Genomic DNA, 19,478 nt, shown 5'->3' with positions numbered 1-19,478 from the left:
TTTAGCATCTTAGACTTTGAAATATTTTCCAACTTTAGTTTGTAATATTCTACAAGCCAGGTATAAAAGAAACCTTTCATGAGTAAAATATGCACATCTGTTCCCACTGTGTCCTAACAGACAATATTCCTATAGAAAATGTTTTGTTTGAACACAACATAAACTCTATAACTGAAAACCGCAGAAAAAATGAATATAAGCATGGGTGTTAGAGCACGCCCTTCAGTAAACATAGAATCTAAGCATTCAGTGGGTGGCTATTTTATAGAGAGATGAAGAAGGAAAAATGTTGGAAGAAACAAAGATTTAAGACATTATACACAGCAGAGCCCATCATTTTAAGCTACACATAAAAGCAAAAAATGACTAATTCTTACTGTGCACAAGCAAATCTACACTCAATGAAGAAAGGAGCATAAAACTGATATCTACCGAGATTTTCATGTATAATGTAGAGAACATTAATAAAAAGCCTTGAAGTCGGGAATGGCTCTCCCAGTCAAAAGAGAAGGAAAACCCCACAAACAAATTTTTAACTAAATTCTAAACAAACTAGAGCTACCAAGGCTATTAATACTACTGAGTTCAGTTTAGTTAAATATGTATTGGGGAGGAAATTAGTGCCTTTGTTTTCTTGTCAGGTGATAATATACAATTCTAACCTAGATTTATTTACAAAGACATTTTGCAGTTTAGTTGACAATCTCTTGAACTATGCTCTTTCCCTCTGGGTTCTGTATGAGTATGTTTGTTTCCCCAGCTCAACGAGTATTTATTGATTGGCAACTCTGTGCCAGGCATTGTGTGAGACACTATTCTATCTCGTGATCTATACAGACTCTTTCTAATACAATATTAAATTGTGGATTTTGTTGTTGTCATTATTTTAAATTTTGAAAATTGAAATTTGCAAGTAAAACATAAGTACATGCCCACTGTAACAACAGAGAAACATATGGAACAAGTTTCCTTTCATCAAAGCTCTCATTTTAGTTCTCCTTCCAGAGGAGAACCCTGGGGTTAGTTCTGGACTACACAGTGGGAACAAACTTACTCAGATATGGAAGAATCTCCACATTGGTTTCCTGACCCATGGAGTGAGGGCTTTTATGGTGGGAAAGGCTAAGTGGAGCCAACAGAACTGCCATTATCCACCAAAACAATAAATCAGAAGTGACTGTGGAGACTGATGCCACCATCAAGGATTTGAAAGACACAGAGTGGCAATTCCTACCATATCCCATTCAGTTAGTCGATTTGGCCGGATCTTGGAGAACAGTGGATTAGTGTAAACTCAATCATGCAGTGACTCCGATTGCAGCTGCTGTTCCACATGTGACTTTGTTGCTGGAGCACATCAAATGCCCTGGCACCCGTTAGGTAGCTATTGATCTGGCAAATGCTTTTTGATCTATACATTGGTAAAGACCATCAGAAGTTTGTTTTCAACTGGCAGGGTCAGCAATACGTCTATCTCAGGACTATATCAAATTTCTCGCCCTGTGTCACAGTCTGATTTGCAGGAATCTATTGCCTTCTCATGCACAGGATATTACACTATGCCATTGCACTGTTGATATGCTGATTCGATCTAGTGATCTAAGAAGCAACTACGCTAGAAACACTGGTAAGACACATGCAGGATGAAGGATGGAAAATAAGCACAATAAAACATCAAAGCCTCCTCAGTGAAATCCTACAGGACCAGTAATCTGTAACACATGAGATATCCTTCCAAGGTGAAGGCAGTTGCTGCATCTGACTCCTCCCCCCGCTAAGAATGATGCACAATGCTTAGGGGACCACGGAGGATTTTGGAGGCAACATATACCTCGTGTGGTCATGCTCTGTCAGTCTATTTAGTGAGTAATCCAATAAGCTGCTAGTTTTGAGTGGGACCCAGAACAAGCAAGGAGTCTGCAACAGGTCCAGCTTGCTGAGCAGACTGCTCTGTCACTTGGGCCATATGACTCAGCAGATCTAACATCACTAGTACCGTCTGTGGCACATAGTGATGCTCTGTGGAACTTTTGACAAGCCCTGTTAGGTAAATCACAGCATGGAGCCCTACAGATTTGGAAGAATCCTATGCCATCCTCTGCAGATAAATATTCTCCACTGAGAAATAGCTTATACCTTGTCACTGGGCCTTAGTAGAAACTAAGTTATTAATCATGGGCAACAAGTTACCATGAAACCTGAAACATCCATCACCAATTTGGCATTGTCTGACCTATCAACCCATAAACATGGGTGTCCACAGCAGCCTTCCATCATCAAATGAAAGTGCTATGTAGGAAATCAGGCTCAAGTAGGTCTTGAAGCTACATGTAAGTTGCATGAGAAATAATCCAGATGCACGTGGCCCCCAATCCTGCCACCTTGCCACTTCTCTCTCAACCTATACATATGGCATTATGGAGAGTGTGCTCTGATCAGTTAACTGAAGAAGAAAAAATGAGGACCTGTTTTACAGATAGCTCTGCACAATGTGCAGTCACCACTTGAAAGTAAATGGCTTTGCACTGCAGCCTCCCTTCAGGGGAGGCTCATTTGAAGAAAGTGATGAGGGAAAATCTTCCCAATAGGCAGGACTTTACCAATGTTCCTGGTTGTTCATTTTGCCTTGAAGGAGTGATGGCCAGAGTTGCAGGTCTTTAGTGATTCATGGGCAGTGGCTAATCATTTGGCTGGCTGAATGGCCGGGGAATTAGAAGGAACACAATTGGAAAATTGTTGAGGAGGTCTGGAGGAGAGGCATGTGGACAGACCTCTCTGTATAGTACAAAGTGTGAAGACATTTGTGCCCCATGTGAATACTTATCAAAGAAGAACACACATGGAGAGGATAGTCATAATCAGGTGGAGAAGATGACCTATTCTGTGAACATGAAGCATCCTCTTTCCCCAGTCATTCCTGTCCTTGCCCTGTGGGCCCACAAACAAAGTGGTCATGGCAGGGGGGATGGAGGTTATGCATGGCCTTCCGCTCAGCATGGCTGATGTGGCTAGAGCCACTGCTGAGTGCCCAACTGCCAATAGTGGAAATCAACAATGAGCCCAGAATATGGCACCATTCTCCAGGAGGATGAGCCACCCACTTGGTAGCAGGTTAATCATATAAGATCACTTCCAGTAGGCACTCGATTCCTATTTAAATAGACACTCTCAGTGGATACAAATTTTCCTTCCTTGCCCACAATACTGCTACCAAAATCACTATTGTGTGGATTTAAGGAATGCCTTATTCATCATCATGGTATACCACATAGTATTGCTTCTGGCCTAGGAACTTGTCTGACAGCAAATGAATTGTGGCAATTGGCTTATGTTCACAGAATTCACTGGTGTTAGCATGTGCCCCATCACCATACAGCAGCTATGTGGAATAGTAGAATGGCCTTTTGAAAATTCAGTTATGATGCCAAATGAATGTCAACACCTTTTGGGGCTGGGACAATATCTTCCAAGATGCAGTATGCACTGTAAATCAGTGATCAATGTGTGAAGCTCTTTCTTTTAGAACCAAGATTCACAAGTCCAGGAATCAAATGTAGAAAATGGGGATGGCTCCTCTCCCTGTGCTTCTATTGACCCACTAGTGAAATGCTTGCTTCCTATTCCCTACAACTTTGGGCTCTACTGGTCTACAAGTTTCAGTCCCCAGGGAGGCATACTTCCACCGAGGGGCACATCAATAGTTCCATTAAACTGAGAGATGAGACTGTCACTATGACACTTCAGTGTCCTCATGCCAGAGAATCGAAAAGCAAGTAAGAGGTACTATATTGACTAGGGGGATTGATTCCGACAATCAAGGGAAAATTAGATTGCCGCTACAAAATGGCAGTAAGGAGAAGTGTGCCTAGAATGCAGGAGATTCCCTGAAGTGCCTCTTAGTACTCCCATATAACCCCATATCACTCCCATATGACTCTGATAAAAGTCCATGGAAAACTACAACAACCCAGTGAGGGCAGGACTGTTACTGGCTCAGATCTTTCAGGGATTAAAGTTTAGGTCACTCCAGCATGCAAGGAACCACAACTAGCTGAAGATTTGCTGAAGGCAAAGGGAACATGGGATAGGTAGTGGAAGAATGTGTTTATAAATACCAGCTGTGACTGTATGAACAGTTGTCGAAATAGGCACTGTAAAAGTTATAAATATTTCCTCCTTATTTTGATATGAATACATTTGTATATATATTAACCAATTTTTTCTCTGTCTCCATTCTCCTACCATATAAAATTTGTTGATAGTATTTAATCTCTCAGTATTTAAGTTACTGGATATCAAAGGAATATGAACTTCTTACCTAGAAGACTTATCACCCACAAATGGATAAAGGACTTTGCTTTCTCTTTGGAAAGAGCATGTTACAGTTGGATGAGGGAAGGTTGCATTATATCAGGAGGAGGCATACTGTCACAATTGTCCTTATTTGAAAATTATGTTACATATGGTTCAAAAACGTATATATGGATACCAAATCGACCAGAGACAGACTGTGGTGGGTTTGCGTTTGGATTGTGTTAACTTAGGTAAGCTGGAACGATATTTCCCAGAATCCCTTCACTGTGTAGCTCTGAATTAATGTGGGCCCCAAGAGACACTATTATTTTTAAGAGATTCTTTTTTAACTAGTGAAATAAGTTTCTACCTGATCATCAGTTAATTCTGAAACATTGAAAATACTCAATTGAAAATAGTGGGTTGATTGAATGAATTATGAATCATCCATACATGTAGTGGATACCATACAATCATTAAAAATGATACTGTAGAAGTTTTCTGAAATGGACAGATGTTCACAATAGGTTTACAATGATGAAAACCACACCACAAAAGTGTATGTAGCGTATTGGCTTATTTGTTACTGTATGCATTTTCTAGTCATTGTGCATTGAAAAAAGTCTGAAAGGACATAAAGGTGATTGATATCTATGTGATGAGATTACAGATTCTTTTTCCCTTCTTTGAAACTACATGTATTTCCTAATTTTTCTATAATAATCATATTTTACTTTTGTAATTAAAATAAAATTTTAAATAGTACTTTGTTGGAACACAGCAGATAGCTCCCTTCTGGTCTTAGATTAGCATATCTGTCTCTCTCTCTCCAGGTATTGTTCACTGCTGTATTCTGTAAGGGCTGAATAATAATGCTTCCCAAATTGCTTCCATCTTAAGTAACAGTCGTTGGATGCTTGTTAGTATGCACCATCAGACAGCTAACTGTAGTATCTGAAACTCGGTGTCTTAAAATTAGGAATGATATCTTTTTCGCCAATGAATTCCCTATACCTCTCACAGTGCTGGCACATAGTAGGACTCATTAAATATTTGTTGCGTGAATAACATCAATTAACATGATGCATGAATAGCATCAATGAACATATTCTTGACTCTTCCATCTCTTTGGACCCTTCAATGTGTCTTCTTAACAACTGTACTTCCTTGATGTTCCCTGAGTTTTTCCCTCCTCCATCTCCACCACTTACTGCTCCAGAACCACATCATCTCCTGCCCCAGTTCCCTCCACATTGCAACGAAGGTGCCTGTTCTAAGACAGAACAAATCTCATCAGGCCAATCATGACACTGTCCTTACTGCTAACTAGAGAGAAGTAAGTAGCTGGATAAGAAGTAGAATGTGGTTTGTTTGTATTCATTATTATCTTTTTCTTTTCTATATCGTGGCTCCTTTCTACATCTTACTACCTGTTCTGTGGAAGTTGTGGGTGTACTCTGAAAGCACCTGCCTAATCTCACATATTTCTTTCTCTTCCTCCGGAGAGATGGGGGACCAATGAGGGTAGGCAGTAGTGCTGGTGATGTGTTCGCCACTCATTTCTTCCTCCATTCATGAAGGATTTATGGAGCATGTAGCAGAGACAAGCTCTGTTCTAAGCGCAGGGGAGGGGAAGGGAACACACACACTATCAGTGGCAGAGCTGTGTGAGAAGTGCGTGCTTATTGGAGGTTTGGACCAATTGCTTTGAGGGTCCTGAGCCAGGAGTGAATCGTTCTCGCAGGTAGGAAAAGGCAGACTCAGAGAAGAGCTCACATTTGAGCGGAGCCTGGAAGGAGGATCTGGATTCCTTGAGTGTAGGGGAAAGGCTTTCCAGTCATAAGGACCAGCCTGAGCAAAGGCAGAGAGGTAGGAAAGTCCCAGGGAAGATGAGTGGTTGTGTATGACAGAAGGGTAAAGGAAGAATGGCCGGAGATCTGACTCAAAAAGGAAGGATAGAGTCTGATCGTGGAGGGTCTTTCAAGGCCATGATGCATTTAGACTTTATCTCAATTGGCAGATTGATAACATGCAAGGATTTTTTTTTAATTGAAATAATCTGTTGTGTTTGGAAGATGGATGGGATAGCAGCAAGATGTAAGATAGAGAGACGTTTGAGGACCTTCATGTCGGAGTCCAGATGAGAGATGATGAGGGTCTGACATAGGCTGTGGGAATGAGGAGAGCAGGGAGGTTGGGGGTAACAGAAAAATTATCAAAGATCTTTCCCAGGTAGAATCAGTTGAATTTGATCAACTGATGGATTTGAGGCTTGGTTACTCTGGAAAGAGAGGACTCTGATGAAAGTGAACTGTGTAATAATGACCCCAGGCAACTCTGCAGCTGTGTCCAAGAGCTGGACCAAAGAGGAAGTTTTCCTGGAGCCGGAAGAGATTGGGGAAATGGCCAGGGTCAAGCAGTGTGTCAGTGGTTAGCAAGAGCCAGGTCAGAGCAGAGCTGCCTCCCCCAGAGACTGATTATACGTGCACGCCCTGCCCATGACCCCCAACCCACACAAGGCCTCTCAGAAGGAGACACAAGGAGCAGGAGGCTGAGGTCCTGCCACCTGTGTGGTGAGAACTATTGTTCTAGAAGGATCCTCAAGGAGGGAAACTTGATGGGGTTGGGAAAGAGACTAGGGTTAGAGATCCAGGAGTCAGCAGCATCTGGATGGTAGTGGGAGTCATATCAGTGGATGAACATGCTGAAACATGAGATGGAGCAGGCCAGGGTTTTGTTTGGAGGGAACATAGATCTCCTTGCGGAGCTGATAAAAGCTATGAGCTCTCTTTCTGGGAAAACGCTCACACATACCCACTGAATGTAGCTGTAATTAAAGGAGGTTCACAGACTAAAGTTAAAAGAGAGGGAAGAGAGCTGGAGATGGATGCCTAGGGAATCGCCCACATGATTAAGAAGATACTGCAAAGTAGATACAGCAAGATCAAAAGAGCAGAAGGGCTACGGGAAAGCAGTAGCAGAGAAGGCTCCGAAGAGGGAATTTCCGGAAGTCAGATGAAGTGAAACTGAACAGAAGCCACTGGGTTTGACAACTGTCACTGGTGACCTTTGGCCAGTGAGCATATTGTTAAGTGCACAAAATTAGAATGACTTGAGTATGAACCTAACTCCATCAGTAGGCACAGTCCTAGGACATGGTATCATGATCAACGTTTATAAATGTCTGGTGAATTAATTCATTAATTTCAGTAGTGCAGTGGCAGGAGAAGCCAGACTGCAGAAGGAAGAAGTGAATGGGAAATTAAAAAATAATAGCAGAGAATTAATATAGAATTTATCCCTCCCAACACAGTGGGTATGAAAGGAAGAGGAGAGCTGAGGTGAAAGCAGAGAGGGATGGTGGAAATTGGTCATGTTTGTCTAAGATGAGGGAAGAAAATTGTGGAGAGAGAGGGACCGAAGATGGCAGAAGGAGGGGAGTGGGTTAAGTAACGAAACAAAGTTAGGGCCATGGTGAGAGTGTGTGGACGGAGCCCGCCAGAAGTCAAGTCTGCCTTGGAACAGATTCGAGCCTTCTTCTAAGGACAAAGAGCAGAAGGAAGATTAGAGGCACAAGGCAACCAACAATAGTGTCTCTTATGCACAGACGTTGTATTGTCTTATTTAATGCACCCATTAGGTGTTATTGATTCTACTTTTCAGATGAGGAAACTAAGGCTTATAGAGATTGCACAACATGCTCACGGTGACATAGTCAGAAAGTGGCAGAGCCCTGGCCTGCTGATTGCCAAGCACACGCTTTTACATACATTAAAGTTTTGAGGTGCCAAAGAGGGAAGGGAATTGCAGAAGTTCATACCTAATGGTTTCCAGAGTTTCAGATATTATTAGCCCACTTGGAGTAAGCGTTGGATAGGAGAGCGAAGTAAAGACTTGAGATAGCCACTGTGAAGAATGGATTACTATGAGGCATTAAGGATCCAGATTTTTAAAAAAATTATATATATATGTGATATATACGTAATATTATATATAATAATATATATGCAATCTTCTTTACTATATGTAATACATATATAAACACATATTTTCCATTAAATTTTTTAAAGGAAAATAACTGTGAAGCTGTGCTGTTTTTACCTCTCCTGCAAACCTCTTGCAATTCAACTAAATAATTGTGTGTTTTTCCGACAGCTGCCCATATGTAATTCCTCTCCGTGGCCACAGCAGGGCAGGAGACCTCTTTTATAGGAATCACAGTGCCGTATAATTTTAACTTCGCCAAAATGTATTTTTGATACCTTGAGATTTATAAACTATATTCACAAGCATAATGAAAAGCCAAACTTATTTAAAAGAAAATTGCCTCAGTGCTGTGATCAAATAAATGCAATGAAACATTACAGAAATGGAAAAGGCTGCTTCCCACGGCATTCAAGCATCTTTAAAATGTAAATCGTTTACTCTTTTAATGATGAAAGAAAAATCTAGTGAAAGCAACATTTTCAGATGAATAAAATATCAAACCCAGGATATTTTCTTTTATATCTAGTTGCCTTGCAAATCATATAGACTTATAAAAGCAAGAAAAGAAATGCATATTTGTCTGGTAAGTTTTGGTTATTAAACTTAAAAAAATAATTTCTAGTTAAGCTTTTTAAAGTAAACTTGTTAGATTTCATTTTTCAATACAGAAATTTATGAAGAATAAATAACAAAAGTGGCATACAACACCATCATACAGATGATTCCTGTTTTTTAAAAAAATAAAATTTCATGTTCAGAGTTAGAAAATTCAGAGTCTAAAGGATAAAAACATGAAAATCAAAGGCCACCTTCCCCTTATCATCTTCTCCCCTTCCGTACTCCTTCTGCCTGAAAGTAACCACTATTAATATGTTCTCATGATGAAGAATATTTTCCAAGGAATGTTTCTTCTCCAAGATTAGGAACTGCATTTAAAACAACAGACTTCAATGTTTTCAAAAGAATTTGAACCAGAACCCAGATTGCAATTTGGTTGCACATGTGAAATGTGGCAATGGCCTCAGAACCAAAGGCCTGTGTAAATGGCCAGCCATATCACCACCATCCACACTGATGCCTTTCAGAGAGAGCAAGGAATCAAAGTGCCTTCTCACCTCCAGAAATGATCTTTCCAGAGGTAAGGTATTACATTTGAACAGCAGCTGCTCCTGCTGTCTGCCAGAAGCCCAGAGTAAAGACCACTGTCTCCAGCACTGTCAATTTGGCCCTTTCATAGGCCCTGAAGTCAATTTAACAAAACAAAACAAAACAATTCTAGCTTAGAAATGACAAGGGACTCCTTAAGACATTGATTTATCCATATTTACACACATTGAAGAGAAAAGTATGTTTCATATATATACTGAATAAAATATCTAACTTTTTAAGAATGTTGTAAAATATTTCCATATGTACATTATATCAAAGTACTTTCCCCCCAAGTTGGGTTGAAAGGAAATACCCAGACCATTAAGCCCATCAGAATAGATGTCTCCAGTTGTGGTTTTCAGATGCCCCAACGTGCTTCTGCCCAGAACTAATCAAATACAGCTTGGCACTTTCAGATGGGGTGTGCGTGTGTGTGTGAGTGTGTGTGTGTGTGTAATTCCTTACAAAAAGAAAAAAATCATTTTGGGTAAAACATGATATAGGAGAATAAGATAGTTGGCTTTTTGGTTTATTTCCAACACTGTCTCCTGTCTTTCATCACTCAGAAGGAGAGACTCCACCGTGACAGTCTTGATGCTCTTGTCTTGAGTATGTAAGACGGCAGTTCTCACACCAGGAGCAGGAAAGCATTCTGCATTCTGTGGTGTGGATAACTGAACCCTTATAATCTCTGAAGTTAAATCATCTTCATTTTCTAGGTGATGTGACTGAGACTCAGAGAGGGCCAGAAACTTGCTCAAAGTCACCCAACTGGTTAACGGTGGACCGAAGGCTTGAACCCATATTTGTCTAACACAAAATCATCTATGTTTTCTCTGGCATCTTGTGAAGGGCAGTCCAAGATCCATCTCTGTGAGAATCAGCCAGGAGAGCTTGTTAAAATGCAGGTTCTCGGCCTGACTTTCAGAGATGCCAATTGAGGAAGTCTTCCATGGGGCTTAGGAAAACGCATTTTAATAATCTCCCCAGAAGATTCTTAAATGAATCTAAAGTGCAAGAACGACTGTCTATATCATATTCTCAGATTTTTAAAACAAAAAGGGAAATATCATAGGACAAGCCTCATTTGAGCCCCCAGCGTCTATTTGTAAAGAGGAGGCAATCCGAGCATGCTCTGCACGGTTGACCGTGTCCTTGGCATTACCTGTTAGCTTTGTATTTATATTTAATAGAGTGATCCTGGACTCCCAGCAGGTTGAATTACCAGCTTCACCTGCTCGAAATTCCCTTAGCAGAAGTCAGTCTTTCAATCCACAATCAGGAGTTATAAAGCTAAAATGTAAATAGTCCTAGAGGGAACACACTGACTCGTTCACACCATGGCTGACGGAAGATGTATTCTGAGATTGAGAGATGGAAAAGGACCCAGAACTAACATTTCTTAAGTACCTGCTATGTGCCAGCCACATTTAATCTTTAGCAATCTTGGAAGATGGATATTTTTATACCCATGTTGAAGGTTCATAAAACAGAGACTCAGAGAATTTAAGTAACTCCTCAAGGCCATGTAACGACTAAGTAGTGGAGCCTACACTTTGTCCACTACACCAAGCCATGTGCCAGCGTGTGTGGAACAGGGGCAAGGAAGGAAGATTGGGGAGATGGGAACCTTTGAATACTCCAGAAATCCTCCCCAGAATCAGTGCCAGCATAGTGCCTGGCACTGGTATACACTCAGTACACAGCTAATGTATGTTGAATGAATTGATGTGAATTCTTCACGCCATCAAAGAGAACATTCTAAACACTCATGTACTTAAACCCTTTGGTGTTCCCAGTTGCCCACAGTAGTGGTTCTCTAACTTGCTCAGAAAGCAAAGCACTTGGAAATCATGGTGAGGGCTGGCCCAGTGGTGCAGTGGTTAAGTTGTCGCACTCTGCTTCAGGTGGCCTTGGGTTCACAGGTTCAGATCCCAGGCACAGACCTACACACGACTCGCTAAAGCCACACTATGGCAGCATCCCACACACAAAATAGAGGAAGACTGGCATAGATGTTAGCTCAGAGCAAAAAAAAAAAAGCCATGGTGCTCTTTCCAAAACATGATAGATTTATATATCATACCACAAATTAATTTATTGTTAATCAGATTTTGTGCAAACAATATCCAGCAACAGAGACTTAAGAAAAAATGCAAATCAATACATTCACCCATTTGTTTATAATTTTTTCTAAAAATTGGGAATCCTGGGTTACCTTGCAGAAGATCAAAGTTTTATGGTTTGCTATTTTTTTCTAAAATGTTATTTCTCTACATAATATTCAGAGGAAAACATAATCTCCCTTGATTTTACACAGTGCATTCCTGGAAAATTCAGTATTTATTAAAACTATGCAAAAAATGCTTTTTGTTTATATATAAATGGAGTTTACCAAGGCTTAGATAATAATAAACAGGTTTCCCACCTACATAAAAATCTGATCGGATATTGGAAAGTCATGTAGAACTCAGGACGATTTGTTGAACAGGACTGTCCTATACATTGCAGAATAAATATAATCAATGTCCCATCAAATTTCCAAAATGCCTCATGGGTGCCATGCCAGCTTGAACCATTGATTTAAACTAATCTATTCAGAGTGCTAAGTGGCTGAACTAAACAGCTGGCTTGTGAGCTGGTGTCACAGTCCCCCTCAGAGCCCCAAGCAGAGCCGGAAGCACAGCAGATCCCAACCCATTCCCAGGACAATGGAATGAATGTGAGCATCCAGGAATGGGGGACTTGGACACGACTAATCCCGTCTTCCAGAGCAGGAGGTGACTCACCAAGACTACAGAGGTGGTTCGTGGCAGAACAGCCCTACAGAGCAGGCCTCTTCGCCTCTAGTACAGCATTCTCTCCTCATCAGGCATCTTCAGGTGGTGGTACTCCAAACGTTGAATCTCCAGGGTGACCTGAAGACATCTCCGGGGCATTGGGCCGTTGCTCATTTTAAGGAAAGCAATTTCTAGATTATCAACTTTTGTATGAACTCTTCCCTAGAGATGATCTCCCCAAGAAGGGGCCAGCCGAAGTGAACCTCCCGTCTCCCCTTTACAATCGTTTTTCTCCCATTTTACAAAAGAAAGGGAACCTCAAACCCAGCTGGTGGCTCATGGCGCATTGACTGGAGGCATGTAAAATTTGAGGACAGGAAATGGACAGTTTTTAAATACTGGGGTCCTCACATCCTCCTTCAAACAAAGCAGTTCTGGTAACTTCCCGTCCCCGCAGGAACCCACGACATTTTGCAGGACTCAGAACAGGAGTACAAACAGATGTCGAATACCAAATATCACGTCTAAACACTAAAAAGCACAAACCAAGCTAACAAATGCTTTCACAAGATAAGTTCTAGCCTCCCACTTTGACAAACGTACCTCCCAGAGGTCTTAAAGGCTGGGTGGACGTTAGAACTCTAGGGTTCTTCAGAGTTCTCTGTCCAGACATGGCTGCACAGGAGTAGCATGTTCCCACCCAGCCCCCCTTCTCCCAGACCTCTGGCTCTGCTGTCTGCCTTAGGGGCCTCACATGTGGGTGTGTGGACAGCTCAGCCCACACACCCAAGCTCCTGCCACAGCCCTCGCAGACACCCTTGGCTTCTGCTGAGCACCACAGGGCCACAATCCTCCCTGAGGGATGGGCCAGGGAGGAGGAGTGCTCAGACCTGCGAGGGGGCTTGGGGTGCCTTGGGCAGGGGTCTCTGAGGCCATGTGTACTTCAGGGGGCCTGGAAGGGGAGCATGGGGTCAGCATGCCCCACTGTCCCCTGGGCTCTTTGCTTGTGGGGTGGGGTACTGGCAGGAGGAAGCCAGAGAAGGGCTCTCTAACTGTGGGGCCCAGGGCAGAGGCCCCTCCTGCCCAGGGCTGAGGGCCGTAGAGTTCCAAACAGTGAGCTATAAGAATAAATAAACCTGGCACCTGTGGACTCCCAACCTCATCTCTCCTGCTCTCCCTCCCCTCCAGCCTGTTCTCTATGGGAGTGCTCTTTCCCAAACATCTCAATGGTCCCGCCTCACAGCCTCAGGTCTTTGCCTAAAGGTGCCCTTCTCAGGGAGGCCCTCCCTCACACCACTATTTAAATCGCAACCTCCCGCTTCCCCTGCATTCTGTCCCATTTCCCCGCTTTATTTCTCTCTATAGGGTATATCAGTGCTATCATATATTGCATATATTCACTCGTTCATTCATTCATTCATTGTCTGTCTGCACTCTTTGGAATGTAACCTCCATTAAGGTACAGATTTTTGCCTATCTTGTTTATCCCAGTGCCTTATGTATAGTAAATGAATTATAGATAATGGTTGAGTGATTGATTTTGAAGAAATAAAAACCAGTGGCAGGGCTCTGCGTCTTTCCCTGTCTTTCCCCTAACACAAACCTTAGACACTGGGGCAGGCTATCCTGGCCACATGGGATGACCTGAGCTCAGATGTACTGTAGAATGGGAGGGGGTATTGACGACAATTTTCATTCAACATCCTCACCTCTTTCATCTCCCCTGAGCTGTGACAGAATGGAGCAGTCCTGAGAAAAACAGAGAGAAAGTCCCCTGCCAGTGAAGCAGAAAGAACACGCTTGGAAAAGCAATGGGGCCTTATTTTACCCAGAGGACAAGCGAGTGGCCACACTCCATGCCTCTCTCTTTTGCTTTTTCTTTCTTAGAAATAGGATTGTGGGGGCCATCCGGTGGCCGAGTGGTTTAGTTCGCACGCTCCACTTCGGAGGCCCAGGGTTTCTCGGGTTTGGATCCTGGGTGCAGACATGGCACCACTCATCAAGCCATGCTGAGGTGGCATCGCACATAGTACAACCAGAAGGACCTACAACTAGAATATACAACTATGTACTGGGGGGCTTTGGGGAGAAAAAGGAAAAGAAAAAGAAGATTGGTAACAGATGTTAGCTCAGGTGCCAACCTTTATTAAAAAAAAAAGAAAGAAATAGGATTGTGAGAATTACCGATCAGGAAAAGACTTTCAACAAAAAAACGTAGCTTAAAATTCCATGGAGGAAATGGAATGGTACTATGAGTCAAGAAGAAAGAGGAGGAATATAAAACTTCCAACTGGTAAAAGAGCTTATTCCTGTCTTTCTTTTTTTTTTTTTAAATGGTTGCTATGTAGCTTCTATTTTACATATTTAAAAAGTGATAGAACACTTTTTTAAAGAATTATTCATATCTTTACTATGCTGAAAACTATTTCCTTTGAAATGATTTAAATTTATAATAACTTTTAGATGATAATCTAAAAATGTGAAGAGTCTACGTAGCTTTTCCAAATTCTTTAAGGGATATTCCAGGGAAAAAAAATATTTAAAGACCATCACACTGTACCACTGTTTTAGTGGTATATTACTATGTAACAAACCACTTCAAAATTTAGTGGGATAAAACCATCATTTTATTTTTTCTCACCAACCTTTGGGTTGGTTAGACTCAACCAGGCAGTTTTCTGCTGGTCCTACTTGAGGCTTCTCCTGAATGGCAGTCAGATGGCAGCTGTAGCTGGAAGCAGGCATCCTCTAGGGCAGGGAGGGGCCACAAACTACAACCTGCCGGCCAAGTCTGACCCAACATCAGGTTTTGTAAATAAAGCTCTATTGAAACACAGCCATGACCGTGCATTTGGGTATTGTCTGTGGCTGCTTCCAGGCTCTATCAGTAGAGTTGAGTAGCTGCAACAGACACAAATAGCTTACAAAGTCTCTAAGACTGACGCTGAGCAATAAACATTTGAATTTTCTTCAAGACCATTTGTTCTTTAGGCATGTCAAGCTGTAAGCTTATTTCTAACCCCAGAGAGAGAGAGAAAGAGAGAGTTAAAGGGCAGAGCCCTCAGGCTGTTTGCACAAGTCAAGGAATATAGAAGCTGAATAAATCTCAGGGGAATTCAGTCAATAATTTCGATCCTTTTCCTCCCTAATCATAGGTTGATGCCTACATTGTCTGGGGATTGCATGATTTAAATATCCTCTAATGCAGAGGAGGGTGTCTTTGCTCCTAACAAAAATAGTTTAGGAAAGTTTTCCTTTTGTTGGTCTCTCTTAGGAAAGAAAAGGTGACACAGATCTTTTGGCTCCAGGGCCACACACGTGGACTAAAAGCTGTGTGCTAACAGGGATGTTCCTTCATAGTGATCATTAACGATTCATTCACACAGATCAGATTTATTGGGCTCTAAATATCGAGAGTCCGTTTGGTTGCATTAATTACCTTTTTTTTTTAATACAAATTGTTTCTTGAACTAAGGCATTTGCACGTTCGTTCTTATGTCTGGAATGTTCTTCCTACTTGACACCCAGCTAACATCTACTTGGGCTTGCTCTGAGCTTAAACATTACTTCCTCAGAAAAGCCCACCTTAACTCCCCATGAGCTTCTTCTCTTATAGTTCCCAGCACTGTGTCCTTTCCCTTCATGATTCTTATCCCCACATGTACAAGGAAAACGTATTTGTACCCTCACTTAATGTGGTCTCCCCGTGCACAGCTAGAGCAGAAGTCACCAAAGCAAATTATAAAAGAAAGTAAACATATGGCAAAATATTTATATACTCCTTCAAGTTAACCAAAAACATCTAAGATTTACTCAAAACTACCGAATAGCTAATATTTTGGAAAACAGAAAGCATCTTTTGACCTAGAATGATTATGAATCTTATCCTTTAGAAAGGAAACTCATGAAGATAGTCTTAACTTTTCTACTCCTGGTTTAGAATACAGTGTTTATCACATCTTGTTTTTATTGTTTGAAGTGAGAAAATTTTCACCTTTGCAAGATTTTTAATTCTCTTTTCCTCTACATTCACAGAACTGGATTCAATAAAGCTTCACTTTGTATTTTATAAAATCAAACCCCAGAAAACTCACAAAGTATTAATAAACATTGATTACAAAAAATTTTAAAGTGTAAATCATTATCAAATATGTGCCAAGATATATGTAGAGCCTCTGGTACCAACAGAATCATATCAAGTTGTGATAATAGACTGCAACTTGAGTAATATCCAGTGGCTTGCTGATAATATTTAATATCCAGCTCCCTGGGAGAAAAAAGGATTTTGCAGTGTCTGCTGATTTTCCACATGTAAATACTCCCACCATGCCAATTTCCAGGTACCAACCTAACGTCACTGAACACAGAGCTGGGAAGACATGCACACAACTGGCTCGCACAGCCAGCATGAGCTGGCTTCACACCCCACTGGTTCTCTTGGTAATATCTAACAATTCGAGAACTCTTACCAGCAAAAAAAATCTCACTCAGAGAAAAATTCTAATGTTCAGCCCTGCTTCAGTCTTACTCCACAATAATTGTGTATGATTTTAGTTGGTGTGATGAGAGAGTTTATAGTTAAAGGTGGACATAGCCCTGACTATCCAAATTCTGGGAGCCCAAGTTCAACTCATTAGGATAAAAATTTTAAGTATATTATTACACTGCTGAAAATAAACTTGATTTAAATATTTGAACATATGGAGATTTTTCTGCTTTTACGGGTAAAAGGACCCCTCCCCCCAATCCTTCTAACAGAATTTATAAGCAATTCAATGGAAGGAAAAATACTAGACTTTAAAAGGAAACCACTGACTACATTCACATGTCTTTTTAGGAACCTGTCAAGAATACTTTAAGTCACACACACAGAACTGGATTCAATAAAAACTCTATTTTGTGTTTTTACAAAATCAAAACCCAGAACATTGTAGTATCCATTCTGAACACTTGCAGAGTTGGTACCATGCTCACACCAATCTCTGCCCTTCTGTATCTACACACCACAAGATGAACTCTGCACTCCTGTGAGCCATGGGGCGGGAGGAGGGAACTGGACTGTGTGAGGACAAGGTGAAGAGGAGAGGCATTAGCAGAGGAAGGGTGAAGAAGTATGGTGTGTGGTCAAGAACTGAGTGGCTAAACACACACAAGTGAAGAACCGATCAGCCACATTCCACATCCTTAGTGTTATGGACTGCATGTTTGTATTCCCCCAAAATGTGCATGTTGAAACTCTAATCCCCAGTGTGATGGTATTAGGAGGTAGGGGCCTTTGGGAGGTAATTAAGTCACAAGGGTGGAGCCCTCATCATGGCATTAGTGCTCTTGTAAGAAGAGACTCAGGAGAGCTTGCTTCTCTCTCTGCTCTTCATCATATGAGGATACAAGATGGCCCTCACCGAGAATTGAATCTGCCAGCACCTCGATCTTGGACTTCTGTCTCCAGAACTGTGAGAAATGTTTGTTGTTTAAGCCACCCAGTCTATGGTAATTTGTTAAAGCAGACTAAGGCACTCGGGAAACATCATTGTAACCTCAATAATGAAACTTGACTATTGAGGCACTGTACTTCAATGCCAGCTTATGAATTTATAAAAACAACCAGCATACGGCCCCGTGGCTGAGCAGTTAAATTTGCGTGCTCTGCTTCAGTGGCCCAGGGTCTCGCCGGTTGGATCCTGGGTGCAGACATGGCACCACTCGTCAGGCAATGCTGAGGCGGTGTCCCACGTAGCACAATCAGAGGCACTCACAGCTAGAATATACAACTATGTAGTGGGGGGCTTTGAGGAGAAGAAGAAAAGAAGATTGGTAACAGATGTTAGCTCAGGTGCCAGTCTTTAAAAAAAAAAACCACCAGCATAAATGAAATAATCAGATGTAGAATGCTCACAAGTGTTAAAATAGTGAAAAATTGGAAATAGCGCAAATGTTCAAAAGGGAAGATTTAAATTGTTAGAGATTTGATGGCACATGCAGCCACTAAAGTTATTTTTCACAAGTGATCCCCGTTCACAGGGGTAAAGTGGGGAAAAGGGGCTGAAAATGTACACATATAGTATGCCTCTAATTTTGATTTAAAATGTCTACCTTATGCCTACAAAACAAAATAGGAGGAAAGACATCAAACTATTTAACATGATTATCTGCGTAATGAAATTAAAGGGGATTTATTTATTCTATTTTTCCATACTTTTCAAATTGTCTACAAAGACGTTTTATAAGAAAAGTGAAAATGTTTCAAGTGTAGAAAAGGTTAAACCATTTAAAATGCGAACTCTTTGGAAAGTATGTAACTTTAATGCTTTAGCTTTCTCAAATTTCTCAACGTTAACCCATTTCTTCTTGTGCTGAACCTGCATAGTCCTCACCAGTTAGTCTGTGCGTCCAGTCATGTTCCTGTACGGAGCTGTGTTTGCAGGAGCGGGAGGAGCCTGCAGGCAAGAGCACATGCCGGGCTGGCAAAGGGAGGCTGCCCCTCTGCAGCTGGCCTTTAAAGATTGCACCTCAAGCCTTCCAAAAACTAGGTTAGTCTGCAAAGCAATCAAGAAACTGAACTGAAATTTTAAGGCACACTGTTTTTGAGTGCTATTTTAAAAGTACAAATTGTTAGACCCTTACACCAAACACATTATGCTCTCTCAAAACATGTCCATGCAGGATACATCAGCCTAAGTCATGGAGAAATGAGATATTTATCTACCTCAGGATCCAACACTTTTCAGTTATATCCCCAGTGAATCTCTCATATTGCAATGTTTCATTACACAAGGTAATTGTATTCTCCTGGTTGCTTAACAACCCTTGGGATTGGCAGGCATCTGGGGAAACCTAATGGATCTCCAACCATCCCAGACTGAACATGGACAAGGGCCTCAGCTCTCATTTCTTGTGCTAAACCTATCAGGGGTTCCCATAGTCATTCGATTTCAAATCACTAAATACACCATTTGCAAAAGCCCTCCCACCACAAAGGGTGGTGGGTAACACACACCACCTCTGGGCCTCAGCTCCCTCAATTGCAAAGTGGGAGAAAAGGTGTCATAAGGCTATTTATTGGGAGACTCAATGAAGACCTAAGTGCTTTGCAGAGTCAGGCACACGGCAAATCCAGTTATCACTATGGAGGTGCTATCAGGTATTGTCCTTAGTAAGAAATTCTTACCTGCTGAGTCCAAATAGCCTAGCCACTCAGCAGTTCTGTGATGCGTTTCCTCTCATGCAAAAGATTAAAAATCGTGCCTACCAAGAACAAGATGGTTGGCA

The sequence above is a fragment of the Equus quagga genome, chromosome 3, assembly GCF_021613505.1.
Source record: "Equus quagga isolate Etosha38 chromosome 3, UCLA_HA_Equagga_1.0, whole genome shotgun sequence".
NCBI classification, from domain to species: Eukaryota; Metazoa; Chordata; class Mammalia; order Perissodactyla; family Equidae; genus Equus; species Equus quagga.
This window is presented reverse-complemented; position numbering follows the sequence as displayed.